General features: G+C 50.9%; 1 protein-coding gene and 1 non-coding gene across 2 annotated transcripts in view; both read left to right on the forward strand.

Moving 5' to 3' along the window:
• The window catches only part of Oatp30B (Organic anion transporting polypeptide 30B), a 246,754-nt gene that overhangs the window by 33,179 nt on the left and 196,916 nt on the right, over window positions 1-16,659 (forward strand). The gene's annotated exons all lie outside the window — the stretch shown is intronic.
• TRNAF-GAA (transfer RNA phenylalanine (anticodon GAA)) lies at window positions 9,307-9,379 on the forward strand. The gene has a single exon. It is a non-coding gene; the product is annotated as a tRNA-Phe (tRNA).

The raw sequence follows: 16,659 nt of genomic DNA on the forward strand, positions 1-16,659 counted from the left end.
TTGTCCTGGCCTCGACCGCTCGAGACACCCCTATCGGCCCAGTAAGAGAGACCCTTACTTTCGCGTGACTATGGGGCTCAACTTTTTTGCGCTCTATTCTTTTGCGCCTCTCTTTTTTTCTCGTTCTTTTTCGCGGCAAAAGGGATGAGAGATGTTACGTATTCCCCAGGTCGTTGTCGTCGCGTGCGCCGCTTGACAGGCACGCGGTCCTCGCGTGCTAAACGGAAGCGGGCTATGCCCGTCGGGAGAATGAGCTTGTATTTATGGCGTACCTTGGGCCCTATAGGCGAAGGAGCTTATATGTCTGAGTTGCGTGATGTGCTATGTGGGCGAAGGAGCTTGTATGCATGATGCGTCTTGTGCTCTGTAAAGGAAGGAGCTTGCATATAAGATGCCGCTTGTTCTGTATAGGCGAAGAAACTTGTATATACGATAGGGCTTGTGCTCTATAGGTGAAGGAGCTTGTATATATGATGGCTCTTGTGCTGCATAGAAGAAGGAGCTTATATATAAGGTTCCCACTGTGCTCTATAGACGAAGGACCTTGAATATATGATGCTTCTTGTACTGTCTAGGAGGAAAACGCGTGATGCTGATAAAGGTTCGGTGTGTTGTCGTCGTGCTGTGACTCTGTTTTCACCTATAGTATTTATATGCATAAAGCATGGGTTCCTAATGGAAGGTTATGGTGGCACGAGAAAAGCCAATCCGACCGGCGAGTGTGTTTGTGCGCTTCGTATTATTAACTGTGGCTCCACTACGGACATGAACGATTTTACTGCTCGTGCAGGCTAGTCGATTATTTGCCGTGTTAGCTTTGTAAATTGATATCCGTTCGTTGCTTTTCAAACTGCTTTTTCTGTGAGCGTACAGCCTTTCCGTAACGTCGTCGCCATGTGTACGGCTGAAAATGGCATGGACGCTTTAAAGGGGCTCTGAAACACCTTCCGAGGAAAGCACATCAACGCGCTCAATCACTGCATTGTGGTGTCATGTACACCTGAGCCAAACAATACACTTCTACACGCAGCAGATAACCCACAATCACGCGTGAAAATTGGCCAGCTGTTTCCGGCTACACTTTCATGCTCGCGCCCTCCTCCGTCGTACCGCTCCTTCGTATGCCAGTTCAGAGATGGTTATTGGTTAGATTCATTCAGACATCAGGAAGCTGCCATGGCCGCGATCAATAAGTGGCGTAGCTCCGGCGGGGTCAGGAAGCTCCGCCTCCTCCGGCGGAGGAGCGCCGACCTTCCAGCGTGCAAAAAGTGACGAGAGGAGAGGGAAAGGCGCGAAAACGCTGAAAATGAAATTTTGACTACAGATAACTGAGCTTGTACAGAGCGCATCAAAAAAATTCTTGCTGGACGATATTCGTGAAGCGGCGTCCTTTGCATCACAGGCATTACCGAAACTTGAATAGAGCCCCTTTCAGAGCCCCTTTAAAGAGCTGTCTCTATCTCTATGGTGCTTTCAGTGCGACGTGAACACCAAAGTCTAGCAAGTACATATGGCAGGCTTGTGCAGCTATGTAATCCCTACAAAAAAAAAAAAAGTTGTATGATGCAATCTTATACAAGCTTCCTCATGCAAATGTCATACAAATTTTATGATATTGTGTGACATCTGTACGACAAATTTATGTATGACAAAAATGAATGACATTTGTATGATAATTTCTTATTTGCATGATAACTCTAAGGACATTTGTATGACAAACTGTGTGAGTTTATTGCATCATACAACTTTTTTCAGTAGGGATGACGTGTTTTAAGTTGGGTGATGACCAGTTAATAGTTAATGCTATTGACGTCGCGGAACGGAAAGTAAGTAAAAACAAAAGCTGGCTGGAAAGACACGTCATGGTTTCCGTTTTGTGCCTCCTCTTTTGTGCGCGTGTGTGTCCTCAAATGCGACTCGCGTGTTACATAAGCAGTTCAAGTTGCGCGGTCGCCATTTCGCCCTTGAAACACGACAGTCTTTTATAAGCAGGCTGGCCCCAGCACAGTGCCAGTGTGCCTTGTAGCATGGATCTCCGCCTTCGTGCGGCCGTGTTGTTTTCCGCTGCCCTTATTAATTCCGTGCAGCAGGGCGGAAAATTAGAGCACAACGAGGCGCGTCTTGTTCTGAGCGCTCGTGCACTTTGCAGAACCTTCTTCCGCCTGTGTATACACAGGCAGACCCTTATAAATATGGCCTATAGACAGTCTATAGACTTCTTGTAGACTCTATTGCCTTCCTATAGATATTTCTTTTTGTCTACTCATAGTCTATAGACTCTCTGTAGACAAAAGTCCACTAAAAGTGTGTGGCCATAGATCTAAAGATTGTCTAAATAAAGACTGTCTATAACATTTCTGTTGCCTGTAGACTACTCTAGGACTAGTCTATAGAGAGTCTAAAGACATTATAGACAGAAGTCTATAGACTGTCCAAAAATTTCTTGTAAAGGTAAAACTGGATTCGGTTCGAAGTTTTTAGGGACTCAAAATAAATGCCTGCATTGCGCCTTTATTTTGAAAGGGAGAACGTTGTGGTTGAATGCAGCGCGCCGTGGTTATACTGGTCCAATATTGTACTGTGATTTATTTCCCTCTATTCTTATTGATTCGACATTACTTATCGTTCCCCGCACCGACTAGCAGGTACTGGCGATAGTGGGGAAATGGCATCGCCGGGACCAGTGCAGAATAGCTGAAAGAATGAAAATAAAAAAGAAACGGCTGGCGGTATAGCATTGCTAAGCACGAAACATTGTGCGAAAGCACAGTGGTTTGCAGACGCACAGACACCACCGCCAGTTATGCGCGTCTACAGCTTTTTCTTCGCCGATGCCATCGTCGTTGGCCTATGCTCTAGTGCCGCGTTTCTGCAGCAATGTTCTCAACGCGAACGCATGCAGCGCACATCTCTCGGTCATTACCGCCACATAGCTCAAAACGCGAATATTAGTTTGGTAGTAATGTAAGTTGATGAATAAGGCGATGTGCAGTGCACAGCGCGAGTGTGTGTTGCAGTTTAACTCGGCCCCAGTTTACCTTATTTTGGCTCTCCTCACTGAATCCTGGCCTATCCCCCGTTGTGGATATGTGCCATGCCACCTAGGTAACAACAACAACAACAACAACAACAACACGAGACGTGTTCGGCTGCCGCGATAGCCTATAGTGCTCTCGAGCAGTGGACAGCGAAGCTCATCTGTTCGTCCCGCCGCGTGTTCGAGTCCCAGTTCGCGGATATCTATTTTATTTACTTCACTTGGCGCAAACCTACAAACACCGCAAGCATACATCTTAAGATGTTGCTCAGGGTTTACCCATCGGAATAGTGCTGTCGGGCGCTATTCCGCACTATGGAATAGAATTGAACCGTCCCTGTTTGAGCTGTGGTCCAGCCTTTCCACTGCAGTGCACATTACTTATAGGAATCATATGGCTTGGCTTTCTGCATCATGCAATGGTCGTGGGTGGCCGAGGAATCGGGCTCATCACGCTTTTGTGCGGGAGGGGCGGGGGGGGGGGGGGGGGGGGGGGGGTTTGCGCGCTCGAAAGCAGGGCTGCCTTCCGCGTTTGCCTGAGGAAGCCACCGCGTTCTTCCTAATGACTGGCCATTGAAAGAATCCCGCGGAGCTGTCGTGTTTTCGCTTCTAAAAGCTGCTTCCATTTTTAACTCTTTCGGGAGAGGGAAGAGTCAGGCACACGGTAGGAGAGGAAACGGAGGCTCTGACGATGCTGAGTGCGTGCTTTTGTGCTTCACAGCCGGGGGTTGGTGCGTGTGTCGTAGGGCCGGCTTCAATGTGAGCTTTTTCGTGTTGTATTCGTTGTGAATGCGACGAGCATCCGCGTAGTTAGCAGCGGGTCCGCGTCTGTGAATCTTGTTCCTATAACAGTGATGGCTTTACATGCAGCTTTCTGCGGTTCTTGTTGCTTTGCAATGATAAATAGCCGTGCGCGTAACTTTCTATGAGGTGAACGGTATTGCTGTCGTATTATTTCGTGTTCGTAAACTCTCGCGTTCGCTGTCTCGAAAATGGGTATGTGATTCCGGTAGTGTTATGAATCCGTGGAAGCTGGCGGTTGTGGCGGTTGTATGCAGTTGTCGGGCTCGCTTTCTTGGCGGCGGCGAAAACTCCCATCGGAATCTCCCACGTTCAGCTTCTCGTCGGCGTTCAGTTCTCGCCGACGAGAATATATTGACTCCCAACTTTGTCACTGCACTGGAGGCATACCAAGCGGCCAGAGCTGTTTAATAAGCAACGCGATATAGCCTGCTTGAGGCATGAGCTATTATACACCGTGGGCATGAGGGCCAGTCTTTCCCTTGAGTGCCCTGAGCTATGCGACAAATACCAAAAAGTCCGCCCCGCCGCGGTGGCTCAGTGGTTATGGTGCTCGGCTGCTGACCCGAAGGACGCGGGTTCGATCCCGGCCGCGGCGGCTCAATTTCGGTGAAGGCGAAATTCTAGAGGCCCGTGTGCTGTGCGATGTCAGTGCACGTTAAAGAACCCCAGGTGGACGAAATTTCCGGAGCGCTTCACTACGGCGTCCCTCATAGCATGAGTTGCATCGGGACGTTAAACCCCAATAAACCAAAGCAAAATCCGCGCACCTCCACCAAAGAAGTCACCCACGAAAAGGTTCCCGAGACTGAAGAGATCCTGCGTTAACCATTGCCGAGTCGCGCAGCTTCTGACAAACGGCGCCTTCCGAGATGACTGTGGCCTAGGGCACCGTTCTTTAAAGACCGCTTACTCCGTGCGAAGTTACGTTTCTGCTCTCTCTATCGTGAAGACAAAAAAAAAAAAAAGCGCGCGAACGCGTGTCAGGCTGCAGCCCTCTTGGCACGTGGCCAAACCTTCCAGTCATCAGCAGCAAACATCGCGGGTCCAGAGAGATCGGCTTCCATTGTTCCGGCGAGGCCTACCTTATAAATACGGTGTGGGACTCGGCGGCGTCCTGTCTGTAGGTCTCTTCGTCGTTAGTCCAAAGCGACGGGTCTCTTGGCAACAGCTCAGTCTCTCCCGCCACACGCTCAGCCCTGGGATAAAGAAAAAAAAGAAAACAAATTGCTGTGCGTGCGGCAGGTGGCAGATTCGGGATCAGGTTAGAAGATCGCGGTTAAGGAGGGCTGCTGCGCGGAGGCGCTAACAAAGGCCCTCCTCTGTCCGCGCTATATAGCCCGCCGCACGCACAAGCTAAAAACAAAAACAAGCAAATAGCTGCGTACAATTAAAGGGCGAAGGAACTGAGCGCTCGGCTCTACTTTCGAGGTATTTTGGGGGCCCCCTTGTTCGACGCGACGAGGTAATCTCTCCGGCACGGCGGCCGAGACAAAGGGTGCCACCAGAGTGTATGGAGCCGTGCCATGGAAGGGAAGCCGTCTCGCCAGAAAGAGGCAACAACAACGACAAAAGAATTATTCCTCTCGTCGTGAGAACTAGGAAGTGAAGAAACAAGCGTCCTTTGCGCGGCGAGGTCTCAAAAGGGGGGTCCGTTGTTGCATACTGCGGCGCCGGGGGCCGTGTGGGAACTGGGCATGCGTTGACCTGCGCAGCTTGCAAGCATGCATGAACGCGCATATCGTATACGAGGCACTTCCGCGCGCCGATCTATCGGCGATTTGCGAGGTGGCCATATGCGTTCGGTGTTCGTCGCACTGGCGGAAGCTATGGGCTGGTCATCATCATCATCATAATCATCAGCCTGACTACGCCTACTACAGGGCAAAGGCCTCTCCCATGTCTCTCCAGTAACCCCTGTCCTTTGCCAGATGCGGCCGCCCTATCCCTGCAGGCTTCTTAAATTCATCCGCCCACCTAACCTTCTGCCGCCGCCTCAAGAGAAAAGTAGAGAACAGCTGTATCTTACCGGTACTCACCTATGGGGCAGAAACGGGGAAGCTAACGAGAAGAGTACAGCTTAAGTTAAGGACAACGCAGCGAGCTATGGAAAGAAAAATGATAGGGGTAACGTTAAGAGACCGGAAGCGGGCAGAGGTGAGGGAACGAACGCGGGTTAATTGCATTCTAGTCGAACTCTTTCAAGAGGAAGAACTGGGCTTGGGCAGGGCATGTAATGTGAAAAGCAAGATAACCGCTGGTCCTTAGGGTAACGGAGTTGATTCCAAGAGAAGGCAAGCGTAGCTGAGTGGCCACCAGCACACAATCAACACTCCTCGTGCTCAGTAGAATACTCAGTTCGGCTGTGGCTCTCTCCGCACGCAGAGCAACGTGGACTCGATTTGCAGGCCGTGGCACTATGGGAAAACCTCTTGCGATTGCAGCGCTGTAGGGGCCTAGATGCGAACTGATCAACAAGAAAGGTCAATGACTACACCTTGACTTCAGATAGGAAAGTCGGCCCCGCAAAAGTGGCTATAGTATAACTGTCTCGGTGGGTATCTCATCCCGTCCACTAAGCGCATGCATCGGTGAATGGCGATCACGCCAGCCGAAGACAGTTTCTCTCGCTCTCAGTCGTGTGTCTACATCTCGGCCTAACCCTTTTGAACACGTCAGGTCAGGAGGTATAAGCGCGCTCATCGTAAGGTTGGCGAAGGAGGTACGCTTGAGTAAGTCCGCCACACATGCCTGGTCTGGTGGTCTCCAAACGATGCCGCCACGGCCGAACCGCCGGACATCGGTGATCCTCGTGAAGTGCGGGGTGGTGGATTTCAGAGCTGCCCCTACAGACTCAGCGTTATGCAGTCTTCCCGAGCGTTCTGCCCTGCGTTAGCCCATAGGTTCACTTTCCATAGCAGGGGCGCTACAGTGCTATATTAGTAGAGGCTGGCATGCGCGCGATGCCGAATTAATAGTGCGTGGCTGGTTTTCGAGAGCGCGCTGTTGCCTAGACTAACTGAGACAGCCAGCTGAGGGCTAATCACGGTTCTGCAGGAGTTATAGGCGCAAAGCCCGTATACTCGGAAATGTGCTAGCTATAAATTTACTCTTCCGGAACTATAGCTTGCTTTTAGTGAGATACTGGGTTTGCTTACTATTATTTGCGCGGGTCTTGGCGAGCACGTGCTTTTCGTAGGTTTACAGAGGACGTAGAGAAAATTAGGGGAAGGAGGAAAGCCTCCGCCGCGTCGGTGCGCTGACTGTGCGACCTGAATCGCACCCGGTGCATTTTATCCGCCGCATTTCTCTCGGTTCGCGAGAATGTTAATTTGCGATTTGTTCGACTGGCTGCGTCGTCACCGTTCTTGGAAAAACAGCTTGGGCGGTCTTCTTCCTAAGCACTGACTGTTACACGGTTTAGAGGCCTGTTACCGTCGTGATAGTAAAGTTGAGGCCCATCTGGGGAACGGTGGTGAACACCGTAACCTCTGGTGCATTGTTCAAAGCATTAAAAGGTGGAATAACGGTGGTTATTCTGTGTTCCAGAAGTATTAAGGTTACTTTCTGCTATGCACAATTGAAGGCATGTACAAGCAGCGAGACGAGCTCGTGCCGTGTGAAAAAGATAGTGATAACAAAAAGAAAAAAAAGGCTGAGGCTTAACTTGGTTAAGCCTGGAGAATGCGAAGCATCATCGTGTCGCGTAATTTGGAGGCGCACAACCACAGCGACGGCGCGAGGTGAGCCCCCGTTTCTCCACTGTCGTGACGTCATCGTGTCACGTGGTGTGACGTCATGTATCACGTGATTTGGAGGCGCACAACTACAGCGACGGCGCGAGGTGGGCCCCCGTTTCTCCACTGTCGTGACGTCATCGTGTCACGTGGTGTGACGTCATGTATCACGTGATTTGGAGGCGCACAACCACAGCGACGGCGCGAGGTGGACCCCCGTTTCTCCACTGCCGTGACGTCATCGTGTCACGTGGTGTGGCATCATCGTGTCATGTGATTTGGAGGCGCATAACCACGGTGAAGGGCTGAAGTGGTAGCTAAAGTAGTATCCTTCGCATAAAATATAGAACTAAGCTTACCGGCTTAGCGCATTAATCAGCGAAATCTTATTGTCAGTAGCGGCCGTGAGGTCAGGAGTGGCAGTCTCACTTTGACGTTTCACAGGCGACTGCCCCGTTGGGCGTCTCACAGCCCGTTTTGGCGGCTGAACGCTCTTGTGCATACTTGGCTTTTCGCTTGCGGTCAATGGTTCGATCACGTTCTTGGCCCACGTACTTCACGGGCTCCAGGGCCCGCTTGCACGCAGCAAATTGTCTGGTTCCCAGCGTCGTCTTATGCAGTCTAAACCCCCGTTGATTCTGGGCAAAGGCGCATAACTGGCTCTCTGGGTCAGCGGAAACTTCAGTCGCGCTTTCAGGTACACTCTTTCTCAAAGATGTACAGCCCAAGGAGTTTGCTTCCAAGCTGTGTAGCGTGGCTCTTTAGCACATCTGACAGTGCTAAGCTTGGGAGGTTTGAGGACTGAAGTTCATCCCGCCTTCCTGAGATTAGGGTCCCTGAGTATGCAAGAGGAGCCGCGCTGCAGTGCTCAGAAGCAGACCCCTTCGGCTGTATACTTTTGATAAAGACTGTACGTGGCGGTGGTGTTTACCTAAGGCGCAACGCGTTACATGGCTTCCGTTGTACCCCATGAATTGATTGTACTAAATGGCTTGTACACAGCTATTACAGCTTTTGCTGTAAAATGAACTACGAATAGGAAAGCAATTCCGAGTTTTATAGATTCAACAACACAACCAGTAGAAGCAGCAGCAACATCATCAACGTAACATCATCAACGTAACATCATCAACGTAACATCATCAACGTAACATCATCAACGTGACATCGTCAACGTGACATCGTCAACGTGACATCGTCAACGTGACATCGTCAACGTGACATCGTCAACGTAACGTCGTCAGCGTGACGTCGTCAGTGTAATTTCATCAACGTAACGTCGTCAACGTAAGGTCAGCAACTAAATGTCAACAACTCAGCGTCAAGCAACGTAACATATCACCAGCGCAACATCACCAGCCCGTCATCACCAGCCCGTCATCACCAGCCCGTCATCACCAGCCCGTCATCACCAGCCCGTCATCACCAGCCCGTCATCACCAGCCCATCATCACCAGCCCATCATCACCAGCCCATCATCACCAGCCCATCATCACCAGCCCATCATCACCAGCCCATCATCACCAGCCCATCCCCCAAACATCTAATAGTGCGCAAGAAACGGCGAAATTAAATAGTGGGGCTAGGTGGCAAGGGAGCGTAAAGAAAATGCCTGTATCGGGGGAGCGCAAAAAATACGGGTAAATTACAACGCAAAACAGCAGCAGCCTGCGTGATAGAAAAAGCTTCCACTATCGATAAAAGGACTTCTAGCGACGCTCTGTCCGTGCGGCCGGAATAGCTCAGTTGGGAGAGCGTTAGACTGAAGATCTAAAGGTCCCTGGTTCGATCCCGGGTTTCGGCAGGCGTGTTTTTTTGAACCTTTTTTTTCTCTTCTGTTGCAGCGCATCTCTGAGTTGACATAAATACAGCTGTCGGGTAAAATAACCTGCTTTTTGGCAAACAAATAGGTAGTGACCTGGCCGTGAATAAGATGCCATGCAAACAGCGGCGCTTATTATACGGAGAGTTTATCCCCAAGACAGCATGATGGAGGCAGGGATATGCCGCGCTTTGGAAAAATATGCTCTTCCGACCTGTCACAATGACGACTGGTCATATGACTAGTTAGCTGACTAGTGTTTATTAGCGGAAATACACTTGTGCTCAATTTCTATTAGGAATTTCATCTTGCTGCTGCTGAAGATGGCGGTATATAGCGGTCTCTTTCGTTGTGTTGAAATATTGTGTGACGAATGGAATTGCTTGACTGAAAAATGTTTTTGTTGGCGATCAGCACCATCGCACGAAGTCATGGAGGTTGTCCAGAAGGGTGTCCGGTTAGCTCGATGCAAACGAATGCTGCGCATGCCTGCAGGGAGAAAACGAAGGTGGCTATAGGCACATAGAAACTAAGCAGTTTTGAATCCGCGTCTCTATTATCTGTTAGGGGTGTGCGAATAGTAGTTTTTCAAGACCGATTATACGAACTAAGCCGCCGCGGTGGCTCAGTGTTTATGGTGCTCGGCTGCTGACCCGAAAGACGCGGGTTCGATCCCGGCCGCGGCAGTTGAATTTCTTTGGAGGAGAAATTCCAGAGGCCCGTGTACTGTGCGATGTCAGTGCACGTTAAAGAACCCCAGGTGGACGAAATTTCCGGAGCCCTCCACTACGGCGTCTCTCATAGCCTTAGTCGCTTTGGGACGTTAAACGCCATAAACCGAACCGTACCGATTATACGAACTGCATAGCTAAAAACCGAGTCGAACATGAGTCGAATGTCATACGGCATATTTGCTACTTGCGCCAATATTCGTACGCAACGAATAATGGCTATGGCTATAGCTACGGCAGCGCAGTAGCTGTAGTCATAGTTGTCAAGAGGCGCTACGGTGATCCCCGCCGGGGTATGGTATATGGTATGGTATATGGTATGGTATATGGTATGGTATATGGTATGGTATATGGTATGGTATATGGTATGGTATATGGTATGGTATATGGTATGGTATATGGTATGGTATATGGTATGGTATATTGGTATCTGTGGTATGGTATATGGTATGGTATATGATATGTTATGGTATGCTGTGGTATGGTGCGAATTTCGACCGCCTGGCGTTCTTTTAATGTGCGCTCATCGAACATGGCATGAGGACGTTTTTTTTTGCATTTCACTTGAATCGAAATGCGGCCGCTGCAGCCGGGATTCGATCCCGCGACCTTGGGATCAGCATCTGAACGCCTAAGCCAATTAGCCTGCGCGGCGGGTGCTATGGTGTGATGTGCTATAGTTAGGGGCTCGACATGCAGCATGAAGTCGGTATACTATATGATGGCCTTTCACGTGAGATTTTCTGCTATTTTTAAAAATACTTTTTGATTTCTAAGAGCGCTTTTTTCGGCATAGCACTCTCAGCGGTGTAGTGCATCAGACTACAGCCTAGACGTGCTATCTAGTAGGCTGGTTACCTAATATTAAGTAGCAAACCTTTTAAGCTGGTTATTTACTGAGAGGCGTGTAGCCAACAGCACCTAGACTTAGGTGGTGTTGGTGTAGGCCACCTTGAGTAATATGCATAGCAGTTTCTAGAATTAAAAAAAAAAAACGCGATTACCCTCGCCGCCGTGGCTCAACAAACTTGAGACATTTCTCGCCCTTTCTCTTGCCATCGCTGAGATTTTCCGTGTATATGCGAGTACACACCCTAACACACACACGCCGCTGGCTTTTCTCGTAATGGGACTAGTAATGCGTTCGCATTGAAAACATTTTCGAGAACACCCGCCCTCTATGAATCACATACACCCTACGGTGATGGTGTCGAAGTATGTTTATTGAAAAATATCAACAGACCGGAGGGTAAAAGATAACAAGGGAGTAATTACTCGTTAGCACCCACCCAAGCGCAGCCATGTGGCTACAGAGAAACACAGCTTCCACAAAAAGAATATGGTAGAGCGAGCGCGAACTGATCAACAACTCGAGGCGGGAACGGTGTTTGTGTGATGTTTAGGGGAATCCCCCAATCTAGGTGGAATCTATTCCACCTTGGGGGATTCCCATAAGCACTTAGATAAAATATGTTTTTTCGGTCGCGGAAACTGCCGCTTGTTCCTTATGCGAAACCTAATCTGGTGTCTGCGGAAATAAAAGTAATGGCTAGGGTGATAGGCAGAAGGGAGATAGTAAGTGAGGATAGTAAGAAATTTCTTGCTATCCCCTTTACTATCTCCCTTTAAAGGATTTCCAGCGAGGACGACGCACTACGCCGCGTGCGGGTCATCCGCAGTCGTTGCCGCGTCCTCGCCCGTCGCCATCGTGGATTGTGCGCGTCGCTTGGCCGTGAATCCTGCCGCTGCGATGGTCGCCGGGCCGACACGAGTGCGAGGCACGATTCGCGGTCATACACGTCTTGGTCTGCGTGCGTACCGTCCTCGTGACGCGCCGAAGCCCCTGCTGGTAGACACGACGGCGCCTTATATTTCCCGTCGCCGCGGCTTCTTCGTCTTGCCGCCGCTGTGTTTCCCTCTTCTTGTCTACGCCGCGCGTGTTCAATTAGTGCGGAGACACGCTGCGCACGTCAACGCGGCCCTTACGCAAGAAGCTACTGCGCGGTATGCTCTGCCCACTCCGCGAGGTGAACAGGAGAAGAAGAAAGCGACGAGCGATGACACCGCGAGGATCGAGGTGCTCCTTTCTTTTTTTGTGTTCCTGTTGGCGGTCATCGCGTGACGAGCTTGCTTCTCGGTTTTCTTTTCCTTTTGTTTTTGTTCTTTCCTTGAGGGCTTCCTCGTCTGCTGAGTGCCATCGTCGCCGCCGTCGTCTTGCTTTTGACTTGCTGGGTCTGCTTTTCAAGGTTGAGGAAAGCCCTGCCACTTGGCTCCGCGAAGCGGTGGGTATGCCTGCGGTATACCGCTGCGTATATCAATTGCTAGATGGCGCTTTGAATAGATCATCCGCGCCAGATTAGACTAGACGGCCTTTTCGTGCGACCTGATATTAGAGAGTTATAATACAGCCGAACAGCCGTGTGGCAGATACGGTAACGCGCTGCCGTTGCTACCGTTCCCAGGCTTGCCTATACCGTATTAAAAATATGTATAGGTTTGATTCGGTCATCAGCAAATAGGGTTATGACAAACTTGATTTGGGTTTATAGGTTTAACGTCCCAAAGCGACTCAGGCTATGAGGGACTCCGTAGTGGAGGGCTCCGGATAATTTCGACCACCTGGGGTTCTTGAACGTGCACCGACGTTGCACAGTACACGGGCCCCAGCATTTCGCCTCCGTCGAAATGCGACCGCCGCGGCCGGGACCGAACCCGTGACTTGCGTGTATATTGCGATGGTCGAAATAATCCGGAGCCCTCTACTACGGCGTCCCTCATAGCCTGAGTCGATTCTGGACGTTTAAACCTATAAACCGAAATCAATTGTGCCATACTCTTATTTGCTGACCCATTCAAGCCACCACATTTACCGTACAATTGCCGTCACCGTAGTCACCTTGTTTAACGTCTACGGCGTGGCTAAAATTCCCTGTTAGAGAGGGTTCAGCTTAAGTTAAGGACAACACAGCGAGCTATGGAAAGAAAAATGATAGGTGTTACGTTAAGAGATCGGAAGCGGGCGGAGTGGGTGAGAGAACAAACGCGTGTTAATGACATCCTAGTTGAAATCAAGAGGAAGAAGTGGGCTTGGGCAGGACATGTAATGCGAAGGCAAGATAACCGCTGGTCCTCAAGGGTAACGGAGTGGATTCCAAGAGAAGGCAAGCGTGCAGGGGGCGACAGAAAGTTAGGTGGGCAGATGAGATTAAGAAATTTGCGGGAATACGGTGGCCGCTACTGGCGAAGGACAGGGTTAATTGGAGAGACATGGGAGAGGCCTTTGCCCTGCAGTGGGCGTAGTCAGGCTGATGATGATGATGACGAGTATCGCTGCTCATCTCGCTACCGCCAGCCATCAACAGCATGATGATGATGAACAGCGCATCCGCAGGTGGCCCAGTGGGGCCATTTTCAGTTTGTAAAAACAATACGATTTTCTTTTGTACAAAGCGCTCTACTTACCTTGAGTGCTGGAGTTAATCATGCTGCTGGACAGGCCACTGTGTATGCAGGGGCCAGTCGTCCTTATTGAGCCCGCTACTTCCTGGATGTGCACGGCTGACGCGGGACTTTCTAACGTGGCGTCGTTCGTGCTCCCTCTTGTTTGGGTAGGGCACGGACACTTGGCCTTAACGAAGCAACATGCAGGCGTTTCAGTTGCGGGCCCGCAAAAAGACAGCAGCACCTGTACCGAGACAAGCATACAGATGCAATCTCAGCGTTCGTAATAAGCGCATTTCCTTGACGAGGCAGCCAATTTTGGCCACCGCGCTGGACAGCGTGTCAGCCCAGCCACCCAGCTGACCAAAGTCCAGCAAATGCCGGAAGATGACGCCCTCGCAAACGACGGGGCCTGGACGTTGTCCTCCCGGGAAAGGAGCCGCGCAGACCAAAATACATCGTCGGATTGCCTTCGAGCGAACCTGTGCAGCCGAGGCGTGTCGGTCATCGATTTGGTCTCGAAGAAGAGCGTCCCCTACGCAGTTCCACCTCTGCGCCGGCGGCGCGCCCTTCGAAGAGGGCATCTGACCCCAATTGTGGGGCCACGCCGACCTGAGCAGAGGCTCGGGGGGTTGGACGAGTAGCGTTGATGCAAGCCCATCTAGACGTCCCCCAGCGAAGAGTGTTGGGGGGTTGCATTCCACTTTTGCCGCCAGGAGAAAGGTAACGAGTGTCAGTGGAAGCGCGCGAATCGACGGCGCTGCTGTTGTTGAGGGACGTGTGGCGCGCGTTCGTTCAGTCTCGGCGTCATGACGGAAGCGCAATTGCGCGCTGACTGCGGACGCTCACGATCCGTGGTGGAGCGGGGGTATTTTTCCCGTCGTCGTCGTCGTGAATAGAAGCGAGCGCCTAGCCAGCTCGGCCGAAACTACTCTGCCCGACTGGCGAGGGGTGGTTCGTACGTTCCCGGACTCTTCGCGCCTCCTGCGCCGGCGGTGGCGTGTGTCATTCGGGCGCGAAGACAGTCCGCGTTGCGGGGAATGCGAGTTGAATTTAGCCTCGTCTTACCGCGCGCGGAGAAAGGAAGAGCCTCTCTGCCGCTCCGGACAGAGACGTTATTTTGTGCAGCGTCGCAGAAGGTGAGGCTGAGCATGTGTGCCGAGAGGGCGGAAGTTTGCAGTTCCATTGGGCTAGACAGGGTACGTGGGACCAACCGCGAGACCAAACGGAGAGCTTGGAAGCAACGTGGCAGTTATATGCGCTGAAGGAAGCCACCGGAGAAACCGTGCACACATGGTCAGTTTCAGGGAAATATATTCAATAAAGTTATCAAATCTAACAAATCCGCCGCAGTGGCTCAGTGGTTATGGTGCTCAGCTGCTGAGCCGAAAGGCTCTGCACGCTTCTCGAATGTGTCTTCTTGCATCCACACCCAACAGAAGGGAGTAAAAAGGGAGTATGCTGACCTCTAGCACACACTTTTATGAAAGAGACTGCGCTAGAGGACAGCTCACTCACATTTTACTCCCATATAGGTGTGTTCGTGTTTAGATTGGAGGACGCCGGGGCCAGTACAGCAGATTCCACAACACTGCACCGAAACGACAGAGAGCCAAGGAGAGAGACTCAGTGTATACGTGTGCTGCGTACACGCAGGGGAGAGCTTTTCCATCCGTCGCGGTAGAGCATTTCCGCGTTGGACCGTCGCTGACGGCTCGGCGTGAGTCATTTCTTCGCGATCGATCACTGTGCCCCGCGACACGGGCTCCCGTACGGGCCGGTCCGGGAGCGTTTCTGCCCTGATTTGGCCAACTCCCCACGAACCTCCCCGAAGCCCGGGGCCAAGCGGTGTGACAGCTGTCAAACGGTGTCCCCCCCCCTCCACTCCACCTCCTCGGATCGGGTGCGCTAGCATGCGAACGTTTCTCGGAACGCTCTATACACCGCGCCTTTTTCAGAGGTCATCTCTTTCAAATGCCTTTGAAAATAGGGTATTCTCGTTCAAAGGCGCTCGTTGCGAAGCTACGCCATTGCCACAGAGGTCCTTGGAGGTGAAGGCAGATGTCAGGTACATTTGTAGCCCCCCCCCCCCCCCTTTTTTTCTCTCCTAGAAAAAAAAAAAACTGAGAAAAAGTAGCGTCCTTGAAGAGGTAATGATGGAAATGACATGAAGTGTAGGAAATGGAAAGGAAACAAGAGAAAATTGAAGTTTAAAAGCCGCATCGCGTAGCCGTGCATTAACTCCTTTCCCGTTTTTCTCATCTGGTGAAGTTAAACACCTTCGTTGAAAAGGTCTAAGTATAGTACCGTATGGCGGAGGTATAAGAGTGACAAAACATAGACAAAAAAAACAACAAGGCACATAGTAGAGGGGGGCTGTGCAGAGGCTAAGGTCGAGAGATGAAGTTCGGAAATTCGCTGGGCTAAGGTTGCTGGCGCAAGACTACTGACAATGGAGACCACGCGTCTATAGACCCTCGTCCGTCTAACCTAACTGCTAATGCCGTCTCTGATGACTATCTTAGTGTACTCTGACCTGCGGTTTTATTTTTCTGAGTGGTCTGTTTTCTTCCCGCCACCCTCCGCGTGACCCTTGACCTACCAAATAGTGGTGCAAAATAATCCGGAGCCCTCCACTACGTTTACAGCCTTCTACGCAGCCACACAGCGTAGCTTTGAGACTTAAACACGAAACTGCTTTCCAGCGTTTCGAACGGCAATCCCGTCTTTGCGCGTATACGCACCACCTCATCTGACAGAAACCTCGCGCACCCTGTCAGTTTAGTGGCGCACCGACAGAAAAGCGTCACTCTGCGGAGTGATGGTCTTGAGGAAAACTTTGCAAATTTGCAATGTCGGCCAACAGCTGGATGTTTGCCCATGTCTCCGCCCATTTTGTCCTTGGTGTCCGTTGTTCGCTCCATGTCTTCCATCCATCCACTCCTAAACCCTTATGAGTTTCTTACTACTTGTCTAACACGGCCTCTTAGTGCTGCTTGTCGTGAAGAGTGACTGAGAGAGAATCTTCTTATAATGCACCTAGGCCAAGTTATGAGGTGCGGTTGGCCACCCGCATTTATTTTTAAAGAA

This window comes from Amblyomma mixtum, chromosome 2 (genome assembly GCF_055824585.1).
Source record: "Amblyomma mixtum isolate Tamu chromosome 2, ASM5582458v1, whole genome shotgun sequence".
NCBI classification, from domain to species: Eukaryota; Metazoa; Arthropoda; class Arachnida; order Ixodida; family Ixodidae; genus Amblyomma; species Amblyomma mixtum.